Below are 15,228 nucleotides of genomic sequence, written 5' to 3' on the forward strand. Positions count from 1 at the left end.
AACGGCAGGCACTTCAAATAGGCACTAGGAAACAGACTGAGAAACCAGAGTAAGGGTTTCTCCTGCAACCCGTTCCCTTTGTGCTGGATGAACGAACGGCTCTCCACATGCTCAGTTCTGAGAGATAAGTGTGTGTGAAAGCCGTCCTTCACCTAGCTTGAAGGGAACACAAAGTTTCTTTTCAGTGGCCAACTCCACTCCATACATATATATGGGGAGGTACAAGCTCCAACTCGGTTTTACAGTGAAAACGGCAGGCACTTCAAACCGGCACTAGGAAACAGACTGAGAAACCAGAGTAAGGGTTTCTCCTGCAACCCGTTCCCTTTGTGCTGGATGAACGAACGTCTCTCTACATGCTCAGTTCTGAGAGATAAGTGTGTGTGAAAGCCGTCCTTCACCTAGCTTGAAGGGAACACAAAGTTTCTTTTCAGTTGCCAACTCCACTCCATACATATATATGGGGAGGTACAAGCTCCAACTCGGTTTTACAGTGAAAACGGCAGGCACTTCAAACCGGCACTAGGAAACAGACTGAGAAACCAGAGTAAGGGTTTCTCCTGCAACCCGTTCCCTTTGTGCTGGATGAACGAACGTCTCTCCACATGCTCAGTTCTGAGAGATAAGTGTGTGTGAAAGCCGTCCTTCACCTAGCTTGAAGGGAACACAAAGTTTCTTTTCAGTGGCCAAATCCACTCCATACATATATATGGGGAGGTACAAGCTCCAACTCGGTTTTACAGTGAAAACGGCAGGCACTTCAAACCGGCACTAGGAAACAGACTGAGAAACCAGAGTAAGGGTTTCTCCTGCAACCCGTTCCCTTTGTGCTGGATGAACGAACGTCTCTCTACATGCTCAGGTCTGAGAGATAAGTGTGTGTGAAAGCCGTCCTTCACCTAGCTTGAAGGGAACACAAAGTTTCTTTTCAGTGGCCAACTCCACTCCATACATATATATGGGGAGGTACAAGCTCCAACTCGGTTTTACAGTGAAAACGGCAGGCACTTCAAACCGGCACTAGGAAACAGACTGAGAAACCAGAGTAAGGGTTTCTCCTGCAACCCGTTCCCTTTGTGCTGGATGAACGAACGTCTCTCCACATGCTCAGTTCTGAGAGATAAGTGTGTGTGAAAGCCGTCCTTCACCTAGCTTGAAGGGAACACAAAGTTTCTTTTCAGTGGCCAACTCCACTCCATACATATATATGGGGAGGTACAAGCTCCAACTCGGTTTTACAGTGAAAACGGCAGGCACTTCAAACCGGCACTAGGAAACAGACTGAGAAACCAGAGTAAGGGTTTCTCCTGCAACCCGTTCCCTTTGTGCTGGATGAACGAACGTCTCTCCACATGCTCAGGTCTGAGAGATAAGTGTGTGTGAAAGCCGTCCTTCACCTAGCTTGAAGGGAACACAAAGTTTTTTTTCAGTTGCCAACTCCACTCCGTACATATATATGGGGAGGTACAAGCTCCAACTCGGTTTTACAGTGAAAACGGCAGGCACTTCAAACCGGCACTAGGAAACAGACTGAGAAACCAGAGTAAGGGTTTCTCCTGCAACCCGTTCCCTTTGTGCTGGATGAACGAACGTCTCTCCACATGCTCAGTTCTGAGAGATAAGTGTGTGTGAAAGCCGTCCTTCACCTAGCTTGAAGGGAACACAAAGTTTCTTTTCAGTTGCCAACTCCACTCCATACATATATATGGGGAAGTACAAGCTCCATCTCGGTTTTACAGTGAAAACGGCAGGCACTTCAAACCGGCACTAGAAAAACAGACTGAGAAACCAGAGTAAGGGTTTCTCCTGCAACCCGTTCCCTTTGTGCTGGATGAACGAACGTCTCTCCACATGCTCAGTTCTGAGAGATAAGTGTGTGTGAAAGCCGTCCTTCACCTAGCTTGAAGGGAACACAAAGTTTCTTTTCAGTTGCCAACTCCACTCCATACATATATATGGGGAGGTACAAGCTCCAACTCGGTTTTACAGTGAAAACGGCAGGCACTTCAAACCGGCACTAGGAAACAGACTGAGAAACCAGAGTAAGGGTTTCTCCTGCAACCCGTTCCCTTTGTGCTGGATGAACGAACGTCTCTCCACATGCTCAGTTCTGAGAGATAAGTGTGTGTGAAAGCCGTCCTTCACCTAGCTTGAAGGGAACACAAAGTTTCTTTTCAGTGGTCAACTCCACTCCATACATATATATGGGGAGGTACAAGCTCCAACTCGGTTTTACAGTGAAAACGGCAGGCAATTCAAACCGGCACTAGGAAACTGACTGAGAAAGCAGAGTAAGGGTTTCTCCTGCAACCCGTTCCCTTTGTGCTGGATGAACGAACGTCTCTCCACATGCTCAGTTCTGAGAGATAAGTGTGTGTGAAAGCCGTCCTTCACCTAGCTTGAAAGGAACACAAAGTTTCTTTGCAGTTGCAAACACCACTCCATACATATATATGGGGAGGTACAAGCTCCAACTCGGTTTTACAGTGAAAACGGCAGGCACTTCAAACCGGCACTAGGAAACAGACTGAGAAACCAGAGTAAGGGTTTCTCCTGCAACCCGTTCCCTTTGTGCTGGATGAACGAACGTCTCTCCACATGCTCAGTTCTGAGAGATAAGTGTGTGTGAAAGCCGTCCTTCACCTAGCTTGAAGGGAACACAAAGTTTCTTTTCAGTTGCCAACTCCACTCCATACATATATATGGGGAGGTACAAGCTCCAACTCGGTTTTACAGTGAAAACGGCAGGCACTTCAAACCGGCACTAGGAAACAGACTGAGAAACCAGAGTAAGGGTTTCTCCTGCAACCCGTTCCCTTTGTGCTGGATGAACGAACGTCTCTCCACATGCTCAGTTCTGAGAGATAAGTGTGTGTGAAAGCCGTCCTTCACCTAGCTTGAAGGGAACACAAAGTTTCTTTTCAGTGGCCAAATCCACTCCATACATATATATGGGGAGGTACAAGCTCCAACTCGGTTTTACAGTGAAAACGGCAGGCACTTCCAACCGGCACTAGGAAACAGACTGAGAAACCAGAGTAAGGGTTTCTCCTGCAACCCGTTCCCTTTGTGCTGGATGAACGAACGTCTCTCCACATGCTCAGTTCTGAGAGATAAGTGTGTGTGAAAGCCGTCCTTCACCTAGCTTGAAGGGAACACAAAGTTTCTTTTCAGTTGCCAACTCCACTCCATACATATATATGGGGAGGTACAAGCTCCAACTCGGTTTTACAGTGAAAACGGCAGGCACTTCAAACCGGCACTAGGAAACAGACTGAGAAACCAGAGTAAGGGTTTCTCCTGCAACCCGTTCCCTTTGTGCTGGATGAACGAACGTCTCTCCACATGCTCAGTTCTGAGAGATAAGTGTGTGTGAAAGCCGTCCTTCACCTAGCTTGAAGGGAACACAAAGTTTCTTTTCAGTGGCCAACTCCACTCCATACATATATATGGGGAGGTACAAGCTCCAACTCGGTTTTACAGTGAAAACGGCAGGCACTTCAAACCGGCACTAGGAAACAGACTGAGAAACCAGAGTAAGGGTTTCTCCTGCAACCAGTTCCCTTTGTGCTGGATGAACGAACGTCTCTCCACATGCTCATGTCTGAGAGATAAGTGTGTGTGAAAGCCGTCCTTCACCTAGCTTGAAGGGAACACAAAGTTTCTTTTCAGTTGCCAACTCCACTGCATACATATATATGGGGAGGTACAAGCTCCAACTCGGTTTTACAGTGAAAACGGCAGGCACTTCAAACCGGCGCTAGGAAACAGACTGAGAAACCAGAGTAAGGGTTTCTCCTGCAACCCGTTGCCTTTGTGCTGGATGAACGAAGGTCTCTCCACATACTCAGGTCTGAGAGGTAAATGAGTGTGAAAGCCGACCTTCACCTAGCTTGAAGGGAACACAAAATTTCTTTTCAGTTGCAAACCCCACTCCATATATATATATGGGGAGGTACAAGCTGCAACTCGGTTTTACAGTGAAAACGGCAGGCACTTCAAACCGGCACTAGGAAACAGACTGAGAAACCAGAGTAAGGGTTTCTCCTGCAACCCGTTCCCTTTGTGCTGGATGAACGAACGTCTCTCCACATGCTCAGTTCTGAGAGATAAGTGTGTGTGAAAGCCGTCCTTCACCTAGCTTGAAGGGAACACAAAGTTTCTTTTCAGTTGCCAACTCCACTCCATACATAAATATGGGGAGGTACAAGCTCCAACTCGGTTTTACAGTGAAAACGGCAGGCACTTCAAACCGGCACTAGGAAACAGACTGAGAAACCAGAGTAAGGGTTTCTCCTGCAACCCGTTCCCTTTGTGCTGGATGAACGAACGTCTCTCCACATGCTCAGTTCTGAGAGATAAGTGTGTGTGAAAGCCGTCCTTCACCTAGCTTGAAGGGAACACAAAGTTTCTTTTCAGTTGCCAACTCCACTCCATACATATATATGGGGAGGTACAAGCTCCAACTCGGTTTTACAGTGAAAACGGCAGGCACTTCAAACCGGCACTAGGAAACAGACTGTGAAACCAGAGTAAGGGTTTCTCCTGCAACCCGTTCCCTTTGTGCTGGATGAACGAACGTCTCTCCACATGCTCAGTTCTGAGAGATAAGTGTGTGTGAAAGCCGTCCTTCACCTAGATTGAAGGGAACACAAAGTTTCTTTTCAGTGGCCAAATCCACTCCATACATATATATGGGGAAGTACAAGCTCCAACTCGGTTTTACAGTGAAAACGGCAGGCACTTCAAACCGGCACTAGGAAACAGACTGAGAAACCAGAGTAAGGGTTTCTCCTGCAACCCGTTCCCTTTGTGCTGGATGAACGAACGTCTCTCCACATGCTCAGTTCTGAGAGATAAGTGTGTGTGAAAGCCGTCCTTCACCTAGCTTGAAGGGAACACAAAGTTTCTTTTCAGTTGCCAAATCCACTCCATACATATATATGGGGAGGTACAAGCTCCAACTCGGTTTTACAGTGAAAACGGCAGGCACTTCAAACCGGCACTAGGAAACAGACTGAGAAACCAGAGTAAGGGTTTCTCCTGCAACCCGTTCCCTTTGTGCTGGATGAACGAACGTCTCTCCACATGCTCAGTTCTGAGAGATAAGTGTGTGTGAAAGCCGTCCTTCACCTAGCTTGAAGGGAACACAAAGTTTCTTTTCAGTGGCCAACTCCACTCCATACATATATATGGGGAGGTACAAGCTCCAACTCGGTTTTACAGTGAAAACGGCAGGCACTTCAAACCGGCACTAGGAAACAGACTGAGAAACCAGAGTAAGGGTTTCTCCTGCAACCCGTTCCCTTTGTGCTGGATGAACGAACGTCTCTCCACATGCTCAGGTCTGAGAGATAAGTGTGTGTGAAAGCCGTCCTTCACCTAGCTTGAAGGGAACACAAAGTTTCTTTTCAGTTGCCAACTCCACTCCATACATATATATGGGGAGGTACAAGCTCCAACTCGGTTTTACAGTGAAAACGGCAGGCACTTCAAACCGGCACTAGGAAACCGACTGAGAAACCACAGTAAGGGTTTCTCCTGCAACCCGTTCCCTTTGTGCTGGATGAACGAACGTCTCTCCACATGCTCATGTCTGAGAGATAAGTGTGTGTGAAAGCCGTCCTTCACCTAGCTTGAAGGGAACACAAAGTTTCTTGTCAGTGGCAAACTCCACTCCAGAAATATATATGGGGTAGAATAAGCTCCAACTCGGTTTTACAGTGCAAACCGCAGGCACTTCAAACCGGCACTAGGAATCAGACTGAGAAACCAGAGTAAGTGTTTCTCCTGCAATCCGTTCCCTTTGTGCTGGATGAATGAACGTCTCTCCTCGTGGTCAGTTCTGAGAGATAAGTGTGTGTGAAAGCCGTCCTTCATCTTGCTTGTTTGGATCACAAAGTTTCTTTTTAGATGCATACGCCAATGCATACTTATATATCGGGAGGTTCAAGCTCTAACTGTATTTTACAGTGAAATCTCCAGCAAGTTCAAATTGGCACTGGAAACATACTGGGAAACCAGAGTAATTATTTCTCCTGTAACCCGTTCCCTTGTGCTAGATGAAGGAAAATCTCTCCACATACTCAATTCTGAGAGATAAGTGTATGTGAAACTCATCCTTCATCCAGCTTGTTGGAAACACAGGGTTTCTTTTCACTATCAAACCCCACTGCATACATATTTATTGCTAGGTACAATCTCTAACCCTTTTTTACACTGTATATTGCAGGAACTTATAAACGGCAGTAGGAAACTGACTGAGAAACCTGAGTATGTGTCTCTCCTGCAACCCTTTCCCTTGGTGCTTGATGAATTAACGTCTATCCACGTGCCCATTTCTGAGAGATAATGTGTGTAGGCGGTCCTTCACCTAGCTTGTTGGGAACGCAATATGCATTTTCAGTTGCAAACTCCACTGCATATCTATTTATGGGGAAGTACTTGTTCCAACTCTGGTTTACTGTGAAATGTTCAGGTATTTCTAACTGGCACTAGGAAACAGACTAAGAAACCAGAGTAAGTGTTTCTCCTAACTCATTTCCTTGTTCTTTGAGAGCGAACGTCTCTCCACATGCTCAGTTCTGAGATATAAGTGTGTGTGAAAGCTTCCTTCAACTAACTTTTTGGGAAAGCAATCTTTCTTTTCAGTTTGAAGCTTCACATTTGGAGAGACTTTTTTTCATCTAGCACAATTGAAACTCGTTTCTGTTAGAAACCTCAACCTGGTTTCTCAGTCTGTTTCCTATTTCCGATTTTAATTTCCTGCGATTTTGAATATAAACATTTTTGTAGCTTATACCTCCCCACATATATGTTTGTAGTGTGGTTTCCAAATGAAAAGAATCTTTGTGTTCCCAAAATGCTTGGTGATTGTTGGTTTTCACACACACTTCTCTGTCATATTTGAGCATGTGTAGTGTCGTTCGTCTATGTATCATTAAGTGAATGTGTGTCAGTTATAACACTTACTCTTGTTTCTCATTATGTTTCCTAGAGCTGCTTAGACGTTCCTGCAGTTTTCAGTGTTAAATCGAGTTCGAGCTATTACCTCCCCATATATATGTATATAGTTTTTTTCCAGTAGAAACAACTATGTGTTCCCAACAAGCTAGGTGATCACGGATTTCACAGAAACTTTATTGTCAGAGTTCAGTATGTGAACAGTCGTCCATTCATCTAACCGAAAGTGAATGGGTTGCAGTAGATTCATTTACTCTGTTTTCTCAGTATGTTATTTAGTGTCAACTTGAAGTTCATGCAATTTTCACTGTAAAACCGAGTTGAGCTATTACCCCCCTATTTATGTATGTAGATTGTTTTCCCACTGAATGAAAGTCTGTGTTCCCTTCATGCTATTTTTTTGATGGCTTCCACACCGTCTGAACTCTCAGTACTTAGCAAGTGGAGAGACATTTGTTCATATAGCATAAATAGAGTAGGTGCCACTAGAAACTCATACTCTGGTTTCGCTGTATTTTTAATATTTTCGGTTTGAACTTCATGATGTTTTCACTGTAAAACCTAGTTGGAAAACGTACCTGCCAATGTATATTTATGTAGTGTGTTCCTCACTGTAAACAAACTATGTGATCCCGATAAGATTTTTGATTTTCGGCTTTCACACACATTCAATTTTTGAAACTGACTACATGAGGAGGGATTCGTTCATCTACACTAAACAGAATGGATTGCTGTATATACACTTACTGTGGGGTCTGAGTATGTTTCCTAATTCTGGTTTCAAATTGATGCATTTTTCACTGTAAAACCGAGTTGGAGCTAGTATGATCCCATATATATATATATGTATATATATATATATATATATATATATATATATATATATATATACAGTGTAGTTTCCCACTCAATAAAACTTTGTTTTCCCAAAAAGCTAGGTAATTGATGACTTTTACACTGACCTAAATCTCAGAATTTAGCATGTGGAGAGAGTTTAGTTCATCTAACCTAAAGGGAATGGTTTGTAGTAGAAACGCTAACTTGGTTTCTCAGTATGTTTCCTAGTGACGGTTTGAATTTCATGCAGTTTTCACTGTAAAACCGAGTTGGAAATATTACCTCCCCATATATATTTATATGGTGTAGTTTTCCAGTGTAAAGGAAGTGTGTGTTCCAAACAAGATAGTTGGTTGACGGCTTTCACACACTCTTAAATCTCAGAATTGAGCTTGAGTTGTGACGTTTTTTCATCTAACATGAAGGGAATGTGTTGCAGTTGAAACATTTACTCTGGTTTCTCAGTATGTTTCCTATTGCCGTTTTGAAGTTTATACACTTTTCACTTTAGACACGAGTTGGAGCCTGTACCTCCCTATATATATATATATATAGAAAGAGAGTAGTTTCCCACTGGATAGAATGTGTGTGTTCCCAAGTTGCTAAGATGATTGACGGCTTTCACACACAATTAATTCTCAGAATTGAGCATGTGAAGAGACGTTCGTTCTTTTAGCCAAAAGATAATGGTTTGCAGTAGAAAGAACTTCCCTGGTTTGTCAGGATGTTTCTTAGTGTCCGTTTAAAGTTCATGTATTTTTCAGTGTAAACCCGAGTTGGAGGTATTACCCCAATACATATATATATATGTAGTGTTGTTCTGCACTCTTTAGAAACTATGTTTTCCCTACAAGCTAAGCTATGTTTTACATATGCACACATTCATCCCTCATAACTGAGCATGTGTAGAGGCTTTCGTTCAATTAGGATAAAGGGAATTGTTTGCTGTTGAAACACTTACACGGGTTTCTCAGTCTGTTTCCTCGTGCCGGTTTGAAGTTCATGCAGTTCTCACCGTAAAACCGTGTTGAGGCTAGTACCTCCCCATATAAAATCATGTCATGTATTTTCCCCATGAAAAAGATTGTGTTTCCCTAACAAGCTAGGTGTTTGATGGCTTTCACACTCACTTACTCTCAGAATTGAGCATGTTAAGATACGTTCTTTCATCTAGCATAAAGAGAAGAGGTAACACTTGAAATAACTACTCTGATTTCTCAGTATGTTTCCTAGTGGCGGTTTGAAATTCATGCAGTTTTCAGTGTAAAAACGACTTGGAGCTATTACCTTCCAATATAGATATATGTAGTGTATTTCCCCACTCAAAGGAAACTATGTTTTCCCTACAAGCTAAGTTATAGTTTACATTCGAACATATTCAACACTCAGAACTGAGCATGTGGAGAGGCATTCTTTCAACTAGCTTAAAGGGAATGATTTGCAGTAGAAACATTTTCTCTGTTTTCTCAGTATGTTTCCTATTTTGGGTTTGAAGTTCATGCAGTTTTAACTGTAAAACCAATTTGGAACTAGTACCTCCCCATATATAGGTATTTAGTGTTGTTTCCCACTGAAAAGAATTTGTGTGTTCCCAAAAAGTTAGCTTACTAACGGGTTTTATACTCATTTAACTCTCAGAATTGAGCATGTGTAGAGACATTCATTCATATAGCATAAAGGGAATAGTTAGCAATAGAAACACTTACTCTGGTTTCTCAGTATATTAACTAGTGCCGGTCTGAACTTCATGCATTTTTCACTTTTGAACCGACTTGGAACTAGTACCTCCTCATTTATACGTATGTAGTGTATTTCCCCAATCAAAAGTAACTGTGTGTTCCCTACAAGCTAAGTGATAGATGGCTTTCACACAGAGTTAGCTCTCAGAACTGAGCATGGGGTGAAGCGTTAGTTCATCTAGGATGAAGGGAATGGGTTGCAGTTGAAACACTTATCTGGATTTTCAGTTATGTTTCCTAGTGCCAGTTTGAAGTTCATTCAGTTTTCATTGTAAAATTGACTTCGGGCTAGTACCTCCCCATATATATGTATGTAGTTAGTTCGGCACTCAAAAAAACTGTGTTCCCTACAAGCTAAGTGATAGATGGTATTCTCTAGCATTAAACTCAGAACAGAGCATGTGGACAGGCTTTCATTCGTCTAGTATAAAGGGAATGGTTTGCCCTAGAAATAATTACTCTTGTTTCTTAGTATGTTTCCTAGTGTCGGTAAATTTGCTGCAGGTTTCACGGTGAAACAGTTGGACCTAGTACCTCTCCATATATATGAATGTATTGTAGTTTTCCACTCAAAAGAATATGTTTGTTTACAACAAGCTAGTTGACTGTCGGCTTTCACACACACTTAACTCTCAGAATTGAGCATGTGGAGTCTGGTTCGTTCATCTAGCATAAAGGGAATGGGTAGCATAAGAAACACTTACTCTGATTTCTCAGTATATTTCCTTGTGCCGGTTTGAATTTCATGCAGTTTTCACTGTAAAATCGACTTGGAGCTAGTACCTCCCCATATATATGTATGTAGTGTAGTTCCCCAGTCAAAAGAAACTGTCTGTTCCCCACAAGACTAGTGATAGATGATTTTGCACACATTCAACCCTCAGAACTGAGCCTGTGGAGAGACGTTCGTTCATCTAGGATGAAGGGAATGATTTGCCGTAGAAACACTTACTATGGTTTCTCAGTATATTTCCTCGTGCCAGTTTGAATTTCATGCATTTTTCACTGTGAAACAGAGTTGGAGCTAGTACCTCCCCATATATATTTATATAGTGTTATTCCCAACTCAAAAGAAACTGTGTGTTCCCAAAAAGCTAGGTGATTGACGGCTTTCACGCACACTTAAGTCTCAGAATAGAGCATTTTAAGATACGTTCATTCATCTACCATAAAGGGAATGGGTTGCATTAGAAACACTTACTCTGGTTTCTCTGTTTCGTTCCTAGTGCTGGTTTGAATTTCATGCACTTTTCACTGTAAAGTCGACTTGGAAATATTACCTCCCATATATATGTATGTATTGTTTTTCCCCACTCAAAAGAATCTGTGTGTTCCCTACAAGCTAACCGATAGAAGGCTTTTGAACACATTCATCTCTCAGAACTGAGCATGGAGAGAGGCGTTCATTCATCTAGGATGAGGGCAATGGGTTGCAGTAGAAACACTTAGTCTGGTTTCTCATTATTTTTCCAAAGTCTGGTTTGAATTTCATGCAATTTCCTCTGTAAAACCAGGTTGTTGCTAGTATCTCACCATATAGATATTGTGTAGTTTCCAATAGAAAAGAAACTGTGTTTTCCCAACAAGCTAGTTGTTTGATGGCTTTCACACACATTCAACTCTCAGAATTGAACATGTGTAGAGGCTTTCGTTCATGTAGCAAAAATGGATTTTGTAACTTTAGAAACACTTACTGCGATTTGTACATATGTTTTCTAGTGCCGGTTTAAAGTTCATGCAGTTTTCAGTGTAAAACCATGTTGGAGCTACTACCTATCCATATATATATATGTACTTTAGTTCCACACTCTATAGAAACTGTGTGTTCACAACAAGATAGGTCATTGACTGATTACACGCACATTCAACTCTCAGAATTGAGCATGTGGAGACGCGTTCATTAATGTAGCATAAAGGGATTGAGGAGCCATAGAAACACTTAATGTGATTTCTAAGTATGCTTCTTAGTGTCAGTTTCAAGTTCATGCACTTTTCTCTGTTAAACCGAGTTGGAGCTAGTACCTCCCCATATATATTTATGTCGTGTGTTTTCCCACTGAAAAGAAACTGTGTGTTCCCAACTAGCTAGGTGATTGACGGCTTTCACACACACTCAGCTGTCAGAATTGAGCATGTGGAGAGGCGTTCATTCATCTAGCATAAGTGGAATTTGAAAGCGATTATAATGACCTATGTTGGTATTAAAACAGTAAAGGGAGCATTATTTAAGAGCCTGTATAGTTATGGTCAGCATACATGACAGAATTTCATTTTCAGCAGATTTCTTTTTTTATGGTTCAGAAAACTTAATTCTTTCCTGTAACTGGATATAGATAGTGAATGTTTTATAGTCTTTTAGCAACTGCTTTAAACTAGAATTGTTACTTTGCTTTTGGTCTTTAAACTAAGGGAATATCCAGAATTCCAGCGGCAGTTCAAATGAAAGGGCCTGAACCTTGCCTATTAATTGTTTTAAGTAGAGTAAGAACAACTGTAGACTAGGGTACTGTGGATAACTGAAGGGCTGCTTGGATATGTTATATGTAAGTTATATTTTCAAAAATTATTTATATCATGAAAATCAATCAACCTTGGTGATCTATTTGGTATAATTTAATCTTTAATAATGTAGATTTTGATAGCCCTCTTATTTATGTAACTTATGAAAACAAGTTGGCTTTATATAACTACTTTTTAAATAAATGATTAAATTTTGGGTTTTTTTTATCATTTGCTTCTTAAAAATAGGATATTAATTACACAATATGTATTTTCCTTCAAGTTCATACTTTTTTCCCTAAACTATCTTGACTTGTTTAGATAAGTTAACCCATAGTCTGATTTATTTTAAACACTCAGAATGTTCTTCTGTCTGTTGCTTTATTAGAGAGCAAGAATTCCTTGTTATTTTTAATAAAATATACTTGCAGGAAACTATACTGGGATTCTTTCATTCACAGAGTCAAGCAATGATTCCTGTTTTGTTAGATCAGCTGTCTAGGCCTCTTAACTTCCAAACGATTACATGGAAAAAGTTAAAAACGCCATAAATGATCCACTAAGAAAGTTTATTGTGTTCCTTGATTAAAAGTATAAATATGGGTCAGCCTTAAATTCGGATGTAAAGCTGTTATGAATTACATGAGTCTTCTCCAAAATTCTTTTGTTAAACATTTTTTATTGATTTATAATCATTTTACAATGTTGTGTCTAATTCCAGTGTTCAGCACAATTTTTCAGTCATTCATGGACATATACACACTCATTATCACATTTTTTTCTCTGTGAGTTATCATAACATTTTGTGTATATTTCCCTGCAAAATTCTTTAATTTGGGCTTTAAACCCTCCAATAAAATACTGGTTTGAAGGAAGAAGAAAGTCGAGAATTGATTCAATCCAAATTCTATGGGAATAAACAAAGCTAAATGTTTTAGTCATTTTTTGAAGCGGAACAGATATGTTTTCTGCACCATATGATTTTAATATTATTCATCTGAACATACGGTTTAGACACCATGAGACCACAAGCCAACAAACAAGATGTCAGGTAAAGCAAGAAAAAAAACTGAGGGGACTTTCTACTGCAAAATTTCCCCTAAATCGAACTGTAATAGAGAACAAATCTGACACCACATTGGATCTGTTCCTTTAGTTTGAAGCACTGTGCCCTGTTTTCCAGGCTTAAACTTGCTGGCTCTGCACCTTTTGTAAAACAACGTTGCCTTTAGCCTAAAACCTACAGGAAAGCCTATTCTCGGGGCTCTGACCTTTAATGATGTTAGCACTTCTGCACTTATGCAAGGATGGCAAGTTGCAAAATAGAGAATAACCTTTGTTTTGTTGGAGGTTTAAAGGGACACCACAGCCTGACCCACATGGATGACTGCAAGAACAAAGAATGCCTGCAGCAAGAAGTTTGCACAGCCAACCACACTCCCTCCCCTTTTTAGCTTAAAAGGGGCCTGAATTCTGACTTGGGCAAGATGATTCTCCAGGACATTAGTCCCCCATCTTCTTGGTCTGCCAGCTTTCTGAATAAAGTTACTATACCTTGCTCCAAAACCTTGTCTCCTGATTTACTTTTGTATCACTGTTGTGTAGCGAGCAGAAAAAGTTTGGCCTCGGTAACAGAACCAGCTTTGTCATTCCGTCTGATGTGAAATCTCTCTGGGTGTACACGTGCTTGCCTGGTGGTGGTGGTGGTGGTAGGCAAAAATATTTCACTTCTCCTGATTTCAATAGGCTAAAATTTCCTGCTATTTAAGTCAAATCTAGACTTTTACAGAATCACCTGCAGATGTGCTTCTGGAAGCCAGAAAAATTCCAACAATGAAAATAATTCTATTGTCTCCAGACAAGATACTTTTCCTCAAAACTAAGTAGCTGTGAGACACACTTCAGGAGTACAGATTGATGCAGTGTGCTTCATTTCCCATGTTGTTCCAACACAATTTTCCAGTTATATCAAAGTAAATTAAAATCGGTCTTCAACAGCAGATGCTCTGGCATGATACAACAATGTCAATTCCACTTATTTATTGAGCCAGAGCAGCTTTAGAGTAAATGATTTTATACCAAATGCCTGCTTGATGTCCTCTCTTCTCCCTTGTGGCTAATTCCTTCTTCTTTCTTCCTAAAAGTTCTCCTGTTATGGAGTTAGCCCTTACTGTGCACATTCAATTGGGAAGGCACAAATTAAATATATGAGGGGATGACATGCATATTTAATTCTTACTTATACATAAATACAAGCACAGAGGACCTGTGTCTTGGAAGGCGTCACTTCCTAATGTGGGCAAGAGGATGGTCTATAGTTCAATCAAAGATCTAAAAGCAGTTTTCTAGGATATAATAAAGCAATGCCTGAGTTATAAGACAGAACAACCCCTGGATATGAATCAGTGGCACCAACCAGTGGGGGCACATGTGTGCACACACACGCCCATGCACACGGAGCAGCCTTGGAGACACTCCATCTGTGCTGATGGAGCAAAGTCATGCTGGGGAGATGAGGAAAAAGTGCCTAATACAATCAAATCAGGACATCTGAGGAATGGGTAATAGGAGTCAATTGAATTTTCTGCTTTGCTGAAGGTCAAACAAAAACACTTTTAGTTTCAAACGTCATTATTAAAAATGTTCTTAAAGCACAGGAGCCTGTTTTCCTGCCTTGCTTAGTGTCATATGCCATATTAAACATGACAGATTTATGCTTCTCTGACTGTGGAATGGGAAAGGCCTTGCTGTCATATTCTGAATATTAGTCTATGTTTTGCAGCACAGTGGATACTGAAAATGGGGCAAATTGAGTGAATGGGAATGGACATAACCTAGCAGTCATTGACTGTGTGTGATTTGCCAACTTTCTCCAAAAAGTAGGGGTAGCAAGCAAATCAGATAAATTCAGGGATCGTGGGGTGGGGAGTCGGGTGGGCTGACAGCTGGGTGGTCTCAGGTAGCTGTTTTACTGTGTAAAATAGTGACTATGATCCACAGTGACACACTGTCAAATTCTTGTGCCTGTAGCTGTGATACCTGGCCAAGTCTGTGCAGCCAATTTTATCGATGGTGCATAATGAAAATAACTAACCTTCCCTGAGGACCATCTTATGTGACATCCATTCATTGACTCACTGAATTCCCTAAGCACACTTTTTGGTACATAACAGTCTTAAAATATGAAGCA

The sequence above is a fragment of the Vicugna pacos genome, unplaced genomic scaffold (assembly GCF_048564905.1).
Source record: "Vicugna pacos unplaced genomic scaffold, VicPac4 scaffold_19, whole genome shotgun sequence".
Taxonomy (NCBI): domain Eukaryota; kingdom Metazoa; phylum Chordata; class Mammalia; order Artiodactyla; family Camelidae; genus Vicugna; species Vicugna pacos.